Source organism: Plectropomus leopardus, chromosome 3 (assembly GCF_026936395.1).
Source record: "Plectropomus leopardus strain MGB_pleo_1.0 chromosome 3, ASM2693639v1, whole genome shotgun sequence".
NCBI lineage: Eukaryota > Metazoa > Chordata > Actinopteri > Perciformes > Serranidae > Plectropomus > Plectropomus leopardus.
Genome location: NC_142178.1, coordinates 38,499,348 through 38,515,374, shown reverse-complemented (window position 1 = coordinate 38,515,374; position 16,027 = coordinate 38,499,348). Strand labels below are relative to the sequence as shown.

Below are 16,027 nucleotides of genomic sequence, written 5' to 3'. Positions count from 1 at the left end.
GGCGTGTCTCGGCACGCTATTTAATGCTGTTTTGAGGTGTTTTTAGCTGTTTTTGGGATGTGTCATATTTTGACATTTTTCCATACTATAGCCTTGCCTTTTCGTTCAATTTTTCATCGTTCTATATCATGGTGTTTTTGGACATTTTTGCAAAAAACTATGCTATGGTGTGTCTCTGCACGCTATTTTATGCTGTTTTGAGGTGTTTTCAGCTGTTTTTGGGACGTGTCATATTTTGACATTTTTCCATACTATAGCCTTGCCTTTTTGGTCATTTTTTCAACGTGCAGCATTTTGATGTTTTTGGTCGTTTTTGCAAAAAACTATGCTATGGCGTGTCTCGGCACGCTATTTAATGCTGTTTTGAGGTGTTTTTAGCTGTTTTTGGGACGTGTCATATTTTGACATTTTTCCATACTATAGCCTTGCCTTTTTGGTCATTTTTTCAACGTTCTATATCATGTTGTTTTTGCTCGTTTTTGCAACAAACTATGCTATGGCGTGTCTCGGCACGCTATTTAATGCTGTTTTGAGGTGTTTTTAGCTGTTTTTGGGACGTGTCATATTTTGACATTTTTCCATACTATAGCCTTGCCTTTTTGGTCATTTTTTCAACATGCAGCATTTTGATGTTTTTGGTCGTTTTTGCAACAAACTATGCTATGGTGTGTCTCTGCACGCTATTTAATGCTGTTTCTAGGTGTTTTTAGCTGTTTTTGGGATGTGTCATGTTTTGACATTTTTCCATACTATAGCCTTGCCTTTTCGGTCAATTTTTCATCGTTCTATATCATGGTGTTTTTGGACATTTTTGCAAAAAACTATGCTATGGTGTGTCTCTGCACGCTATTTAATGCTGTTTGTAGGTGTTTTCAGCTGTTTTTGGGATGTGTCATATTTTGACATTTTTCCATACTATAGCCTTGCCTTTTCGTTCAATTTTTCATCGTTCTATATCATGGTGTTTTTGGACATTTTTGCAAAAAACTATGCTATGGCGTGTCTCGGCACGCTATTTAATGCTGTTTTGAGGTGTTTTTAGCTGTTTTTGGGACGTGTCATATTTTGACATTTTTCCATACTATAGCCTTGCCTTTTCGGTCATTTTTCCAACATGCAGCATTTTGGTGTTTTTGGTCGTTTTTGCAACAAACTATGCTATAGCGTGACTTGACGCTTTATTTAATGCTGTTTTGAGGTGTTTTCAGCTGTTTTTGGGACGTGTCATATTTTGACATTTTTCCATACTATAGCCTTGCCTTTTCGTTCAATTTTTCATCGTTCTATATCATGGTGTTTTTGGACATTTTTGCAAAAAACTATGCTATGGTGTGTCTCTGCACGCTATTTAATGCTGTTTGTAGGTGTTTTCAGCTGTTTTTGGGATGTGTCATATTTTGACATTTTTCCATACTATAGCCTTGCCTTTTCGTTCAATTTTTCATCGTTCTATATCATGGTGTTTTTGGACATTTTGCAAAAAACGATGCAATGGCGTGTCTCGGCACGCTATTTAATGCTGTTTTGAGGTGTTTTTAGCTGTTTTTGGGATGTGTCATATTTTGACATTTTTCCATACTATAGCCTTGCCTTTTTGGTCATTTTTTCAACGCAGCATTTTGATGTTTTTGGAATTTTTGCAAAAAACTATGCTATGGCGTGTCTCTGCACGCTATTTAATGCTGTTTTGAGGTGTTTTTAGCTGTTTTTGGGATGTGTCATATTTTGACATTTTTCCATACTATAGCCTTGCCTTTTTGGTCGTTTTTTCAACGTGCAGCATTTTGGTGTTTTTGGTCGTTTTTGCAACAAACTATGTGATGGCGTCTCTCTGCACGCTATTTAATGCTGTTTTGAGGTGTTTTTAGCTGTTTTTTGGACGTGTCATATTTTGACATTTTTCCATACTATAGCCTTGCCTTTTCGGTCATTTTTTCAACGTTCTATATCATGGTGTTTTTGCTCGTTTTTGCAACAAACTATGCTATGGTGTGTCTCGGCACACTATTTTCTGCTTTTTTGAGGTGTTTTCAGCTGTTTTTGGGATGTGTCATATTTTGACATTTTGCCATACTACAGCCTTGCCTTTTCGCTCATTTTTTCAACGTGCAGCATTTTGATGTTTTTGGTCGTTTTTGCAAAAAACTATGCTATGGTGTGTCTCGGCACGCTATTTAATACTGTTTTGAGGTGTTTTTAGCTGTTTTGGGGACGTGTCATATTTTGACATTTTTCCATACTATAGCCTTGCTTTTTCGGTCATTTTTTCAACGTTCTATATCATGGTATTTTTGGTCGTTTTTGCTGTTTCCAGCTTTTTCAACGCCATTATGTTGCATCGAAAAATGTAAAAATATGACATTGTCAAAAAAGAGCTGAAAACGACATAAAACAGCATGTCGAGACAGGTCATGGTACATTTTGTTGTCAAAATTGCCATTTATACGATGTGGTTCATATTTTAAATCATGCAACACACATTAAATGTTTCACAGAAAGTTTATTGACAAACATAATAAACATTTTCTCATGGATGAATGTGAAAACAAACATGAACTTAAAAACTGAAAGCAGAAAACAAACAACATCCAGGGAATACAAACAGAAGGTATGAAAATCATCAAACAATCGATCATCAAATGACAATGTCACTGCTTCTCTCTCTGCTTTGACATATTTTGACAAATTTTGACATTTTTCCATACTATAGCCTTGCCTTTTTGGTCATTTTTTCAACGTGCAGCATTTTGATGTTTTTGGTCGTTTTTGCAACAAACTATGCTATGGCGTGTCTCGGCACGCTTATTTAATGCTGTTTTGAGGTGTTTTAGCTGTTTTTGGGACATGTCATATTTTGACATTTTTCCATACTATAGCCTTGCCTTTTGGTCATTTTTCAACTGCTATATCATGATGTTTTTGGTCGCTTTTTGCAAAAACTATGCTATGGCGTGTCTCGGCACGCTATTTAATGCTGTTTTGAGGTGTTTTTAGCTGTTTTTGGGACGTGTCATATTTTGACATTTTTCCATACTATAGCCTTGCCTTTTTGGTCATTTTTTCAACATGCAGCATTTTGGTGTTTTTGGTCGTTTTTGCAACAAACTATGCTATAGCGTGTCTTGACACTTTATTTAATGCTGTTTTGAGGTGTTTTAGCTGTTTTTGGGACGTGTCATATTTTGACATTTTTCCATACTATAGCCTTGCCTTTTTGGTCATTTTTTCAACGTGCAGCATTTTGATGTTTTTGCTCGTTTTTGCAACAAACTATGCTATGGCGTGTCTCGCACGCTTATTTAATGCTGTTTTGAGGTGTTTTTAGCTGTTTTTGGGACGTGTCATATTTTGACATTTTTCCATACTATAGCCTTGCCTTTTGGTCATTTTTTCAACGTGCAGCATTTTGATGTTTTGGTCGCTTTTTGCAAAAACTATGCTATGGCGTGTCTCGCACGCTATTTAATGCTGTTTTGAGGTGTTTTTAGCTGCTTTTGGGACGTGTCATATTTTGACATTTTTCCATACTATAGCCTTGCCTTTTCGGTCATTTTTTCAACGTTCTATATCATGTTGTTTTTGCTCGTTTTTGCAACAAACTATGCTATGGCGTGTCTCGGCACGCTATTTAATGCTGTTTTGAGGTGTTTTTAGCTGTTTTTGGGACGTGTCATATTTTGACATTTTTCCATACTATAGCCTTGCCTTTTCGGTCATTTTTTCAACGTTCTATATCATGTTGTTTTTGCTCGTTTTTGCAACAAACTATGCTATGGCGTGTCTCGGCACGCTATTTAATGCTGTTTTGAGGTGTTTTTAGCTGTTTTTGGGACGTGTCATATTTTGACATTTTTCCATACTATAGCCTTGCCTTTTTGGTCATTTTTTCAACGTGCAGCATTTTGATGTTTTTGGTCGTTTTTGCAAAAAACTATGCTATGGCGTGTCTCGGCACGCTATTTAATGCTGTTTTGAGGTGTTTTTAGCTGTTTTTGGGACGTGTCATATTTTGACATTTTTCCATACTATAGCCTTGCCTTTTCGGTCATTTTTTCAACGTTCTATATCTTGTTGTTTTTGCTCGTTTTTGCAACAAACTATGCTATAGCGTGTCTCGCACGCTATTTAATGCTGTTTTGAGGTGTTTTAGCTGTTTTTGGGACGTGTCATATTTTGACATTTTTCCATACTATAGCCTTGCCTTTTTGGTCATTTTTTCAACGTGCAGCATTTTGATGTTTTTGCTCGTTTTTGCAACAAACTATGCTATGGCGTGTCTCGGCACGCTATTTAATGCTGTTTTGAGGTGTTTTTAGCTGTTTTTGGGATGTGTCATATTTTGACATTTTTCCATACTATAGCCTTGCCTTTTTCGCTCATTTTTCAACGTGCAGTATTTTGATGTTTTTGCTCGTTTTTGCAACAAACTATGCTATGGCGTGTCTCGGCACGCTATTTAATGCTGTTTTGAGGTGTTTTTAGCTGTTTTTGGGACGTGTCATATTTTGACATTTTTCCATACTATAGCCTTGCCTTTTCGGTCATTTTTTCAACGTGCAGCATTTTGGTGTTTTTGGTCGTTTTTGCAAAAAACTATGCTATGGTGTGTCTCTGCACGCTATTTAATGCTGTTTTGAGGTGTTTTTAGCTGTTTTTGGGATGTGTCATGTTTTGACATTTTTCCATACTATAGCCTTGCCTTTTCGGTCATTTTTCAACGTTCTATATCATGTTGTTTTTGCTCGCTTTTGCAACAAACTATGCTATGGCGTGTCTCGCACGCTATTTAATGCTGTTTTGAGGTGTTTTAGCTGTTTTTGGATGTGTCATATTTTGACATTTTTCCATACTATAGCCTTGCCTTTTCGCTCAATTTTTCATCGTTCTATATCATGGTGTTTTTTGGACATTTTTGCAAAAACTATGCTATGGTGTGTCTCTGCACGCTATTTAATGCTGTTTTGAGGTGTTTTCAGCTGTTTTTGGGATGTGTCATATTTTGACATTTTTCCATACTATAGCCTTGCCTTTTTGGTCATTTTTTCAACATGCTGCATTTTGATGTTTTTGGTCGTTTTTGCAACAAATTATGCTATGGTGTGTCTCTGCACGCTATTTAATGCTGTTTCTAGGTGTTTTTAGCTGTTTTTGGGATGTGTCATGTTTTGACATTTTTCCATACTATAGCCTTGCCTTTTCGGTCAATTTTTCATCGTTCTATATCATGGTGTTTTTGGACATTTTTGCAAAAAACTATGCTATGGTGTGTCTCTGCACGCTATTTAATGCTGTTTGTAGGTGTTTTCAGCTGTTTTTGGGATGTGTCATATTTTGACATTTTTCCATACTATAGCCTTGCCTTTTCGGTCAATTTTTTCATCGTTCTATATCATGGTGTTTTGGACATTTTTGCAAAAACTATGCAATGGCGTGTCTCGCACGCTTATTTAATGCTGTTTTGAGGTGTTTTAGCTGTTTTTGGACGTGTCATATTTTTGCATTTTTTCCTACTATAGCCTTTCCTTTTTGGTTATTTTTTTAACGTTCTTTATCATGGTGTTTTTTGACCTTTTTGCAAAAAACTATGCTATGGCATGTCTCGGCACGCTATTTAATGCTGTTTTGAGGTGTTTTTAGCTGTTTTTGGGACGTGTCATATTTTGACATTTTTCCATACTATAGCCTTGCCTTTTCGGTCATTTTTCCAACATGCAGCATTTTGGTGTTTTTGGTCGTTTTTGCAACAAACTATGCTATGGCGTCTCTCTGCACGCTATTTTATGCTGTTTTGAGGTGTTTTTAGCTGTTTTTGGGACGTGTCATATTTTGACATTTTTCCATACTATAGCCTTGCCTTTTCGTTCAATTTTTCATTGTTCTATATCATGTTGTTTTTGGACATTTTTGCAAAAACTATGCTATGGTGTGTCTCTGCACGCTATTTAATGCTGTTTCTAGGTGTTTTTAGCTGTTTTTGGGATGTGTCATATTTTGACATTTTTCCATACTATAGCCTTGCCTTTTCGTTCAATTTTTCATCGTTCTATATCATGGTGTTTTTGGACATTTTGCAAAAAACGATGCAATGGCGTGTCTTGGCACGCTATTTAATGCTGTTTTGAGGTGTTTTTAGCTGTTTTTGGGATGTGTCATATTTTGACATTTTTCCATACTATAGCCTTGCCTTTTTGGTCATTTTTTCAACGTGCAGCATTTTGATGTTTTTTGTCGTTTTTGCAACAAACTATGCTATGGCGTGTCTCAGCACGCTATTTAATGCTGTTTTGAGGTGTTTTAGCTGTTTTTGGGATGTGTCATATTTTGACATTTTTCCATACTATAGCCTTGCCTTTTCGCTCAATTTTTCATCGTTCTATATCATGGTGTTTTTGACATTTTGCAACAAACTATGCTATGGCGTGTCTCGCACGCTATTTAATGCTGTTTTGAGGTGTTTTTAGCTGTTTTTGGGATGTGTCATATTTTGACATTTTTCCATACTATAGCCTTGCCTTTTGGTCATTTTTCAACGTTCTATATCATGTTGTTTTTGCTCGTTTTTGCAACAAACTATGCTATGGTGTGTCTCTGCACGCTATTTAATGCTGTTTTGAGGTGTTTTCAGCTGTTTTTGGGATGTGTCATATTTTGACATTTTGCCATACTATAGCCTTGCCTTTTCGGTCATTTTTTCAACGTTCTATATCATGGTGTTTTTGGACATTTTTGCAAAAAACTATGCAATGGTGTGTCTCGGCACGCTATTTAATGCTGTTTTGAGGTGTTTTTAGCTGTTTTTGGGACGTGTCATATTTTGACATTTTTCCATACTATAGCCTTGCCTTTTGGTCATTTTTTCAACGTGCAGCATTTTGATGTTTTTGCTCGTTTTTGCAACAAACTATTCTATGGCGTGTCTCGGCACGCTATTTAATGCTGTTTTGAGGTGTTTTTAGCTGTTTTTGGGACGTGTCATATTTTGACATTTTTCCATACTATAGCCTTGCCTTTTCGGTCATTTTTTCAACGTTCTATATCATGGTGTTTTTGGACATTTTTGCAAAAAACGATGCAATGGCGTGTCTCGGCACGCTATTTAATGCTGTTTTGAGGTGTTTTTAGCTGTTTTTGGGACGTGTCATATTTTGACATTTTTCCAAACTATAGCCTTGCCTTTTCGGTCATTTTTTTAACGTTCTATATCATGTTGTTTTTGCTCGTTTTGCAACAAACTATGCTATGGCGTGTCTCGGCACGCTATTTAATGCTGTTTTGAGGTGTTTTTAGCTGTTTTTGGGACGTGTCATATTTTGACATTTTTCCATACTATAGCCTTGCCTTTTGGTCATTTTTCAACGTGCAGCATTTTGATGTTTTTGCTCGTTTTGCAACAAACTATGCTATGGCGTGTCTCGGCACGCTATTTAATGCTGTTTTGAGGTGTTTTAGCTGTTTTTGGGACGTGTCATATTTTGACATTTTTCCATACTATAGCCTTGCCTTTTCGGTCATTTTTTCAACGTTCTATATCATGGTGTTTTTGGACATTTTTGCAAAAAACGATGCAATGGCGTGTCTCGGCACGCTATTTAATGCTGTTTTGAGGTGTTTTTAGCTGTTTTTGGGACGTGTCATATTTTGACATTTTTCCATACTATAGCCTTGCCTTTTCGGTCATTTTTTCAACGTTCTATATCATGTTGTTTTTGCTCGTTTTTGCAACAAACTATGCTATGGCGTGTCTCGGCACGCTATTTAATGCTGTTTTGAGGTGTTTTTAGCTGTTTTTGGGACGTGTCATATTTTGACATTTTTCCAAACTATAGCCTTGCCTTTTTGGTCATTTTTCAACGTGCAGCATTTTGATGTTTTTGCTCGTTTTGCAACAAACTATGCTATGGCGTGTCTCTGCACGCTATTTAATGCTGTTTTGAGGTGTTTTTAGCTGTTTTTTGGACGTGTCATATTTTGACATTTTTCCATACTATAGCCTTGCCTTTTTGGTCATCTTTTCAACGTTCTATAATATGGTGTTTTTGGACATTTTTCCAAAAAACGATGCAATGGTGTGTCTCGGCACGCTATTTAATGCTGCTTTGAGGTGTTTTGAGCTGTTTTTGGGACGTGTCATATTTTGACATTTTTCCATACTATAGCCTTGCCTTTTCGGTCATTTTTTCAACGTTCTATATCATGTTGTTTTTGCTCGTTTTTGCAAAAAACTATGCTATGGTGTGTCTCTGCACGCTATTTAATGCTGTTTTGAGGTGTTTTTAGCTGTTTTTGGGACGTGTCATATTTTGACATTTTTCCATACTATAGCCTTGCCTTTTCGGTCATTTTTTCAACGTTCTATATCATGTTGTTTTTGCTCGTTTTTGCAACAAACTATGCTATGGCGTGTCTCGGCACGCTATTTAATGCTGTTTTGAGGTGTTTTAGCTGTTTTTGGGACGTGTCATATTTTGACATTTTTCCATACTATAGCCTTGCCTTTTTGGTCATTTTTTCAACGTGCAGCATTTTGATGTTTTTGCTCGTTTTTGCAACAAACTATGCTATGGCGTGTCTCGGCACGCTATTTAATGCTGTTTTGAGGTGTTTTTAGCTGTTTTTGGGACGTGTCATATTTTGACATTTTTCCATACTATAGCCTTGCCTTTTCGGTCATTTTTTCAACGTTCTATATCATGTTGTTTTTGCTCGTTTTTGCAACAAACTATGCTATGGCGTGTCTCGGCACGCTATTTAATGCTGTTTTGAGGTGTTTTTAGCTGTTTTTGGGACGTGTCATATTTTGACATTTTTCCATACTATAGCCTTGCCTTTTCGGTCATTTTTTCAACGTTCTATATCATGTTGTTTTTGCTCGTTTTTGCAACAAACTATGCTATGGCGTGTCTCGGCACGCTTATTTAATGCTGTTTTGAGGTGTTTTAGCTGTTTTTGGGACGTGTCATATTTTGACATTTTTCCATACTATAGCCTTGCCTTTTTGGTCATTTTTCAACGTGCAGCATTTTGATGTTTTTGCTCGTTTTGCAACAAACTATGCTATGGCGTGTCTCGGCACGCTTATTTAATGCTGTTTTGAGGTGTTTTAGCTGTTTTTGGGACGTGTCATATTTTGACATTTTTCCATACTATAGCCTTGCCTTTTTGGTCATTTTTCAACGTTCTATATCATGATGTTTTTGGTCGTTTTGCAAAAACTATGCTATGGCGTGTCTCTGCACGCTATTTAATGCTGTTTTGAGGTGTTTTTAGCTGTTTTTTGGACGTGTCATATTTTGACATTTTTCCATACTATAGCCTTGCCTTTTTGGTCATCTTTTCAACGTTCTATATCATGTTGTTTTTGCTCGTTTTTGCAACAAACTATGCTATGGCGTGTCTCGGCACGCTATTTAATGCTGTTTTGAGGTGTTTTTAGCTGTTTTTGGGACGTGTCATATTTTGACATTTTTCCATACTATAGCCTTGCCTTTTCGTTCAATTTTTCATCGTTCTATATCATGGTGTTTTTGGACATTTTTGCAAAAAACTATGCTATGGTGTGTCTCTGCACGCTATTTAATGCTGTTTTGAGGTGTTTTAGCTGTTTTGGGACGTGTCATATTTTGACATTTTTCCATACTATAGCCTTGCCTTTTCGGTCATTTTTTCAACGTTCTATATCATGTTGTTTTTTGCTCGTTTTGCAACAAACTATGCTATGGCGTGTCTCGGCACGCTATTTAATGCTGTTTTGAGGTGTTTTTAGCTGTTTTTGGGACGTGTCATATTTTGACATTTTTCCATACTATAGCCTTGCCTTTTTGGTCATTTTTTCAACGTGCAGCATTTTGATGTTTTTGCTCGTTTTTGCAACAAACTATGCTATGGCGTGTCTCGGCACGCTATTTAATGCTGTTTTGAGGTGTTTTTAGCTGTTTTTGGGACGTGTCATGTTTTGACATTTTTCCATACTATAGCCTTGCCTTTTCGTTCAATTTTTCATCGTGCAGCATTTTGATGTTTTTGCTCGTTTTTGCAACAAACTATGCTATGGCGTGTCTCGGCACGCTATTTAATGCTGTTTTGAGGTGTTTTTAGCTGTTTTTGGGACGTGTCATATTTTGACATTTTTCCATACTATAGCCTTGCCTTTTCGGTCATTTTTTCAACGTTCTATATCATGTTGTTTTTGCTCGTTTTTGCAACAAACTATGCTATGGCGTGTCTCGCACGCTATTTAATGCTGTTTTGAGGTGTTTTAGCTGTTTTTTGGACGTGTCATATTTTGACATTTTTCCAAACTATAGCCTTGCCTTTTCGGTCATTTTTTTAACGTTCTATATCATGTTGTTTTTGCTCGTTTTTGCAACAAACTATGCTATGGCGTGTCTCGGCACGCTATTTAATGCTGTTTTGAGGTGTTTTTAGCTGTTTTTGGGACGTGTCATATTTTGACATTTTTCCATACTATAGCCTTGCCTTTTTGGTCATTTTTTCAACGTGCAGCATTTTGATGTTTTTGCTCGTTTTTGCAACAAACTATGCTATGGCGTGTCTCGGCACGCTATTTAATGCTGTTTTGAGGTGTTTTTAGCTGTTTTTGGGACGTGTCATGTTTTGACATTTTTCCATACTATAGCCTTGCCTTTTCGTTCAATTTTTCATCGTTCTATATCATGGTGTTTTTGGACATTTTTGCAAAAAACTATGCTATGGTGTGTCTCTGCACGCTATTTAATGCTGTTTTGAGGTGTTTTTAGCTGTTTTTGGGACGTGTCATATTTTGACATTTTTCCATACTATTGCCTTGCCTTTTCGGTCATTTTTTCAACGTTCTATATCTTGTTGTTTTTGCTCGTTTTGCAACAAACTATGCTATGGCGTGTCTCGCACGCTATTTAATGCTGTTTTGACGTGTTTTTAGCTGTTTTTGGGACGTGTCATATTTTGACATTTTTCCATACTATAGCCTTGCCTTTTTGGTCATTTTTTCAACGTGCAGCATTTTGATGTTTTTGCTCGTTTTTGCAACAAACTATGCTATGGTGTGTCTCTGCACGCTATTTAATGCTGTTTTGAGGTGTTTTTAGCTGTTTTTGGGACGTGTCATATTTTGACATTTTTCCATACTATAGCCTTGCCTTTTCGGTCATTTTTTCAACGTTCTATATCATGTTGTTTTTGCTCGTTTTTGCAACAAACTATGCTATGGCGTGTCTCGGCACGCTATTTAATGCTGTTTTGAGGTGTTTTTAGCTGTTTTTGGGACGTGTCATATTTTGACATTTTTCCATACTATAGCCTTGCCTTTTCGGTCATTTTTTCAACGTTCTATATCATGTTGTTTTTGCTCGTTTTTGCAACAAACTATGCTATGGCGTGTCTCGGCACGCTATTTAATGCTGTTTTGAGGTGTTTTTAGCTGTTTTTGGGACGTGTCATATTTTGACATTTTTCCATACTATAGCCTTGCCTTTTTGGTCATTTTTTCAACGTGCAGCATTTTGATGTTTTTGCTCGTTTTTGCAACAAACTATGCTATGGCGTGTCTCGGCACGCTATTTAATGCTGTTTTGAGGTGTTTTTAGCTGTTTTTGGGACGTGTCATATTTTGACATTTTTCCATACTATAGCCTTGCCTTTTCGCTCATTTTTTCAACGTTCTATATCATGGTGTTTTTGGACATTTTTGCAAAAAACTATGCTATGGCGTGTCTCGGCACGCTATTTAATGCTGTTTTGAGGTGTTTTTAGCTGTTTTTGGGATGTGTCATATTTTGACATTTTTCCATACTATAGCCTTGCCTTTTCGGTCATTTTTTTAACGTTCTATATCATGTTGTTTTTGCTCGTTTTTGCAACAAACTATTCTATGGCGTGTCTCGGCACGCTATTTAATGCTGTTTTGAGGTGTTTTTAGCTGTTTTTGGGACGTGTCATATTTTGACATTTTTCCATACTATAGCCTTGCCTTTTTGGTCATTTTTTCAACGTGCAGCATTTTGATGTTTTTGCTCGTTTTTGCAACAAACTATGCTATGGCGTGTCTCGGCACGCTATTTAATGCTGTTTTGAGGTGTTTTTAGCTGTTTTTGGGACGTGTCATGTTTTGACATTTTTCCATACTATAGCCTTGCCTTTTCGGTCATTTTTTCAACGTTCTATATCATGTTGTTTTTGCTCGTTTTTGCAACAAACTATGCTATGGCGTGTCTCGGCACGCTATTTAATGCTGTTTTGAGGTGTTTTTAGCTGTTTTTGGGACGTGTCATATTTTGACATTTTTCCATACTATAGCCTTGCCTTTTTGGTCATTTTTTCAACGTGCAGCATTTTGATGTTTTTGCTCGTTTTTGCAACAAACTATGCTATGGCGTGTCTCGGCACGCTATTTAATGCTGTTTTGAGGTGTTTTTAGCTGTTTTTGGGACGTGTCATGTTTTGACATTTTTCCATACTATAGCCTTGCCTTTTCGTTCAATTTTTCATCGTTCTATATCATTGTGTTTTTGGACATTTTTGCAAAAAACTATGCTATGGTGTGTCTCTGCACGCTATTTAATGCTGTTTTGAGGTGTTTTCAGATTTTTTTGGGACGTGTCATATTTTGACATTTTTCCATACTATAGCCTTGCCTTTTCGTTCAATTTTTCATCGTTCTATATCATTGTGTTTTTGGACATTTTTGCAAAAAACTATGCTATGGCGTGTCTCGGCACGCTATTTAATGCTGTTTTGAGATGTTTTTAGCTGTTTTTGGGACGTGTCATATTTTGACATTTTTCCATACTATAGCCTTGCCTTTTCGGTCATTTTTTCAACGTTCTATATCATGTTGTTTTTGCTCGTTTTTGCAAAAAACTATGCTATGGTGTGTCTCTGCACACTATTTAATGCTGTTTTGAGGTGTTTTTAGCTGTTTTTGGGATGTGTCATATTTTAACATTTTTCCATACTATAGCCTTGCCTTTTTGGTCATTTTTTCAACGTGCAGCATTTTGATGTTTTTGCTCGTTTTTGCAACAAACTATGCTATGGCGTGTCTCGGCACGCTATTTAATGCTGTTTTGAGGTGTTTTTAGCTGTTTTTGGGATGTGTCATATTTTGACATTTTTCCATACTATAGCCTTGCCTTTTCAGTCATTTTTTTAACGTTCTATATCATGTTGTTTTTGCTCGTTTTTGCAACAAACTATTCTATGGCGTGTCTCGGCACGCTATTTAATGCTGTTTTGAGGTGTTTTTAGCTGTTTTTGGGACGTGTCATATTTTGACATTTTTCCATACTATAGCCTTGCCGTTTTAGTCATTTTTTCAACGTGCAGCATTTTGGTGTTTTTGGTCGTTTTTGCAACAAATTATGCTATGGCGTGTCTCGGCACGCTATTTAATGCTGTTTTGAGGCGTTTTCAGCTGTTTTTGGGACGTGTCATATTTTGACATTTTTCCATACTATAGCCTTGCCTTTTCGGTCATTTTTTCAATATGCCATATCATGGTGTTTTTGGACATTTTTGCAAAAAACTATGCTATGGCGTGACTCGGCACGTTATTTAATGCTGTTTTGAGGTGTTTTTAGCTGTTTTTTGGGAAGTGTCATATTTTGACATTTTTCCATACTATAGCCTTGCCTTTTCGGTCATTTTTTCAACGTGCAGCATTTTGGTGTTTTTGGTCGTTTTTGCAACAAATTATGCTATGGTGTGTCTCGGCACGCTATTTAATGCTGTTTTGAGGCGTTTTCAGCTGTTTTTGGGACGTGTCATATTTTGACATTTTGCCATACTATAGCCTTGCCTTTTCGTTCAATTTTTCATCGTTCTATATTATGGTGTTTTTGGACATTTTTGAAAAAAACTATGCTATGGTGTGTCTCTGCACGCTATTTAATGCTGTTTTGAGGTGTTTTCAGCTGTTTTTGGGACGTGTCATATTTTGACATTTTTCCATACTATAGCCTTGCCTTTTCGGTCATTTTTTCAACGTTCTATATCATGTTGTTTTTGCTCGTTTTTGCAACAAACTATGCTGTGGCGTGTCTCTGCACGCTATTTAATGCTGTTTTGAGGTGTTTTTAGCTGTTTTTGGGACGTGTCATATTTTGACATTTTGCCATACTATAGCCTTGCCTTTTCGGTCATTTTTTCAACATGCAGCATTTTGGTGGTTTTGGTCGTTTTTGCAACAAACTATGCTATAGCATGACTTGACGCTTTATTTAATGCTGTTTTGAGGTGTTTTTAGCTGTTTTTGGGACGTGTCATATTTTGACATTTTTCCATGCTATAGCCTTGCCGTTTCGGTCATTTTTTCAATATTCTATATCGTGGTGTTTTTACTCGTTTTTGCAAAAAACTATGCTATGGCGTGTCTCGGCACGCTATTTAATGCTGTTTTGAGGTGTTTTTAGCTGTTTTTGGGACGTGTCATATTTTGACATTTTTCCATACTATAGCCTTGCCTTTTCGGTCATTTTTTCAACGTTCTATATCATGTTGTTTTTGCTCGTTTTTGCAACAAACTATGCTATGGCGTGTCTCGGCACGCTATTTAATGCTGTTTTGAGGTGTTTTTAGCTGTTTTTGGGACGTGTCATATTTTGACATTTTTCCATACTATAGCCTTGCCTTTTTGGTCATTTTTTCAACATGCAGCATTTTGGTGTTTTTGGTCGTTTTTGCAACAAACTATGCTATAGCGTGACTTGACGCTTTACTTAATGCTGTTTTGAGGTGTTTTCAGCTGTTTTTGGGACGTGTCATATTTTGACATTTTGCCATACTATAGCCTTGCCTTTTCGGTCATTTTTTCAATATGCTATATCATGGTGTTTCTGGTCGTTTTTGCAATGAACTATGCTATGGCGTGTCTCTGCACGCTATTTAATGCTGTTTTGAGGTGTTTTCAGCTGTTTTTGGGACGTGTCATATTTTGACATTTTTCCATACTATAGCCTTGCCTTTTCGTTCATTTTTTCAACGTTCTATATCATGGTGTTTTTGGACATTTTTGCAGAAAAGTATGCTATGGCGTGAGTCGACACGCTATTTAATGCTGTTTTGAGGTGTTTTCAGCTGTTTTTGGGACGTGTCATATTTTGACATTTTGCCATACTATGGCCTTGCCTTTTTGGTCATTTTTTCAACGTGCAGCATTTTGGTGTTTTTGGTCGTTTTTGCAACAAACTATGCTATGGCGTCTCTCTGCACGCTATTTAATGCTGTTTTGAGGTGTTTTCAGCTGTTTTTGGGATGTGTCATATTTTGACATTTTTCCATACTATAGCCTTGCCGTTTTGGTCATTTTTTCAACGTGCAGCATTTTGGTGTTTTTAGTCGTTTTTGCAACCATCTATGCTATAGCGTGACTCGGCACGCTATTTAATGCTGTTTTGAGGTGTTTTCAGCTGTTTTTGGGATGTGTCATATTTTGACATTTTTCCATACTATAGCCTTGCCGTTTTGGTCATTTTTTCAACGTGCAGCATTTTGGTGTTTTTAGTCGTTTTTGCAACCATCTATGCTATAGCGTGACTCGGCACGCTATTTAATGCTGTTTTCAGGTGTTTTCAGATGTTTTTGGGACGTGTCATATTTTGACATTTTTCCATACTATAGCCTTGCCTTTTCGTTCAATTTTTCATCGTTCTATATCATGGTGTTTTTGGACATTTTTGCAAAAAACTATGCTATGGTGTGTCTCTGCACGCTATTTAATGTAGTTTTGAGGTGTTTTCAGATTTTTTTGGGACGTGTCATATTTTGACATTTTTCCATACTATAGCCTTGCTTTTTCAGTCATTTTTTCAACGTGCAGCATTTTGGTGTTTTTGCTCATTTTTGCAACAAACTATGCTATGGCATGACTCGACAAGCTATTTAATGCTGTTTTGAGGTGTTTTCATCTGTTTTTGGGATGTGTCATATGACATTTTTACTATAGCCTTGCCTTTTCTGTCATTTTTTCAACGTGCCATATCATGCTGTTTTTGTCTGTCCACAATTGCATAAAAACTTCAAAGTATGTATT

General features: G+C 36.7%; 1 protein-coding gene across 1 annotated transcript in view; it reads left to right on the top strand.

Annotated features, from left to right (window-relative positions):
* Positions 1-16,027, top strand: part of mrpl4 (mitochondrial ribosomal protein L4) — a 40,455-nt gene that overhangs the window by 23,878 nt on the left and 550 nt on the right. The gene's annotated exons all lie outside the window — the stretch shown is intronic.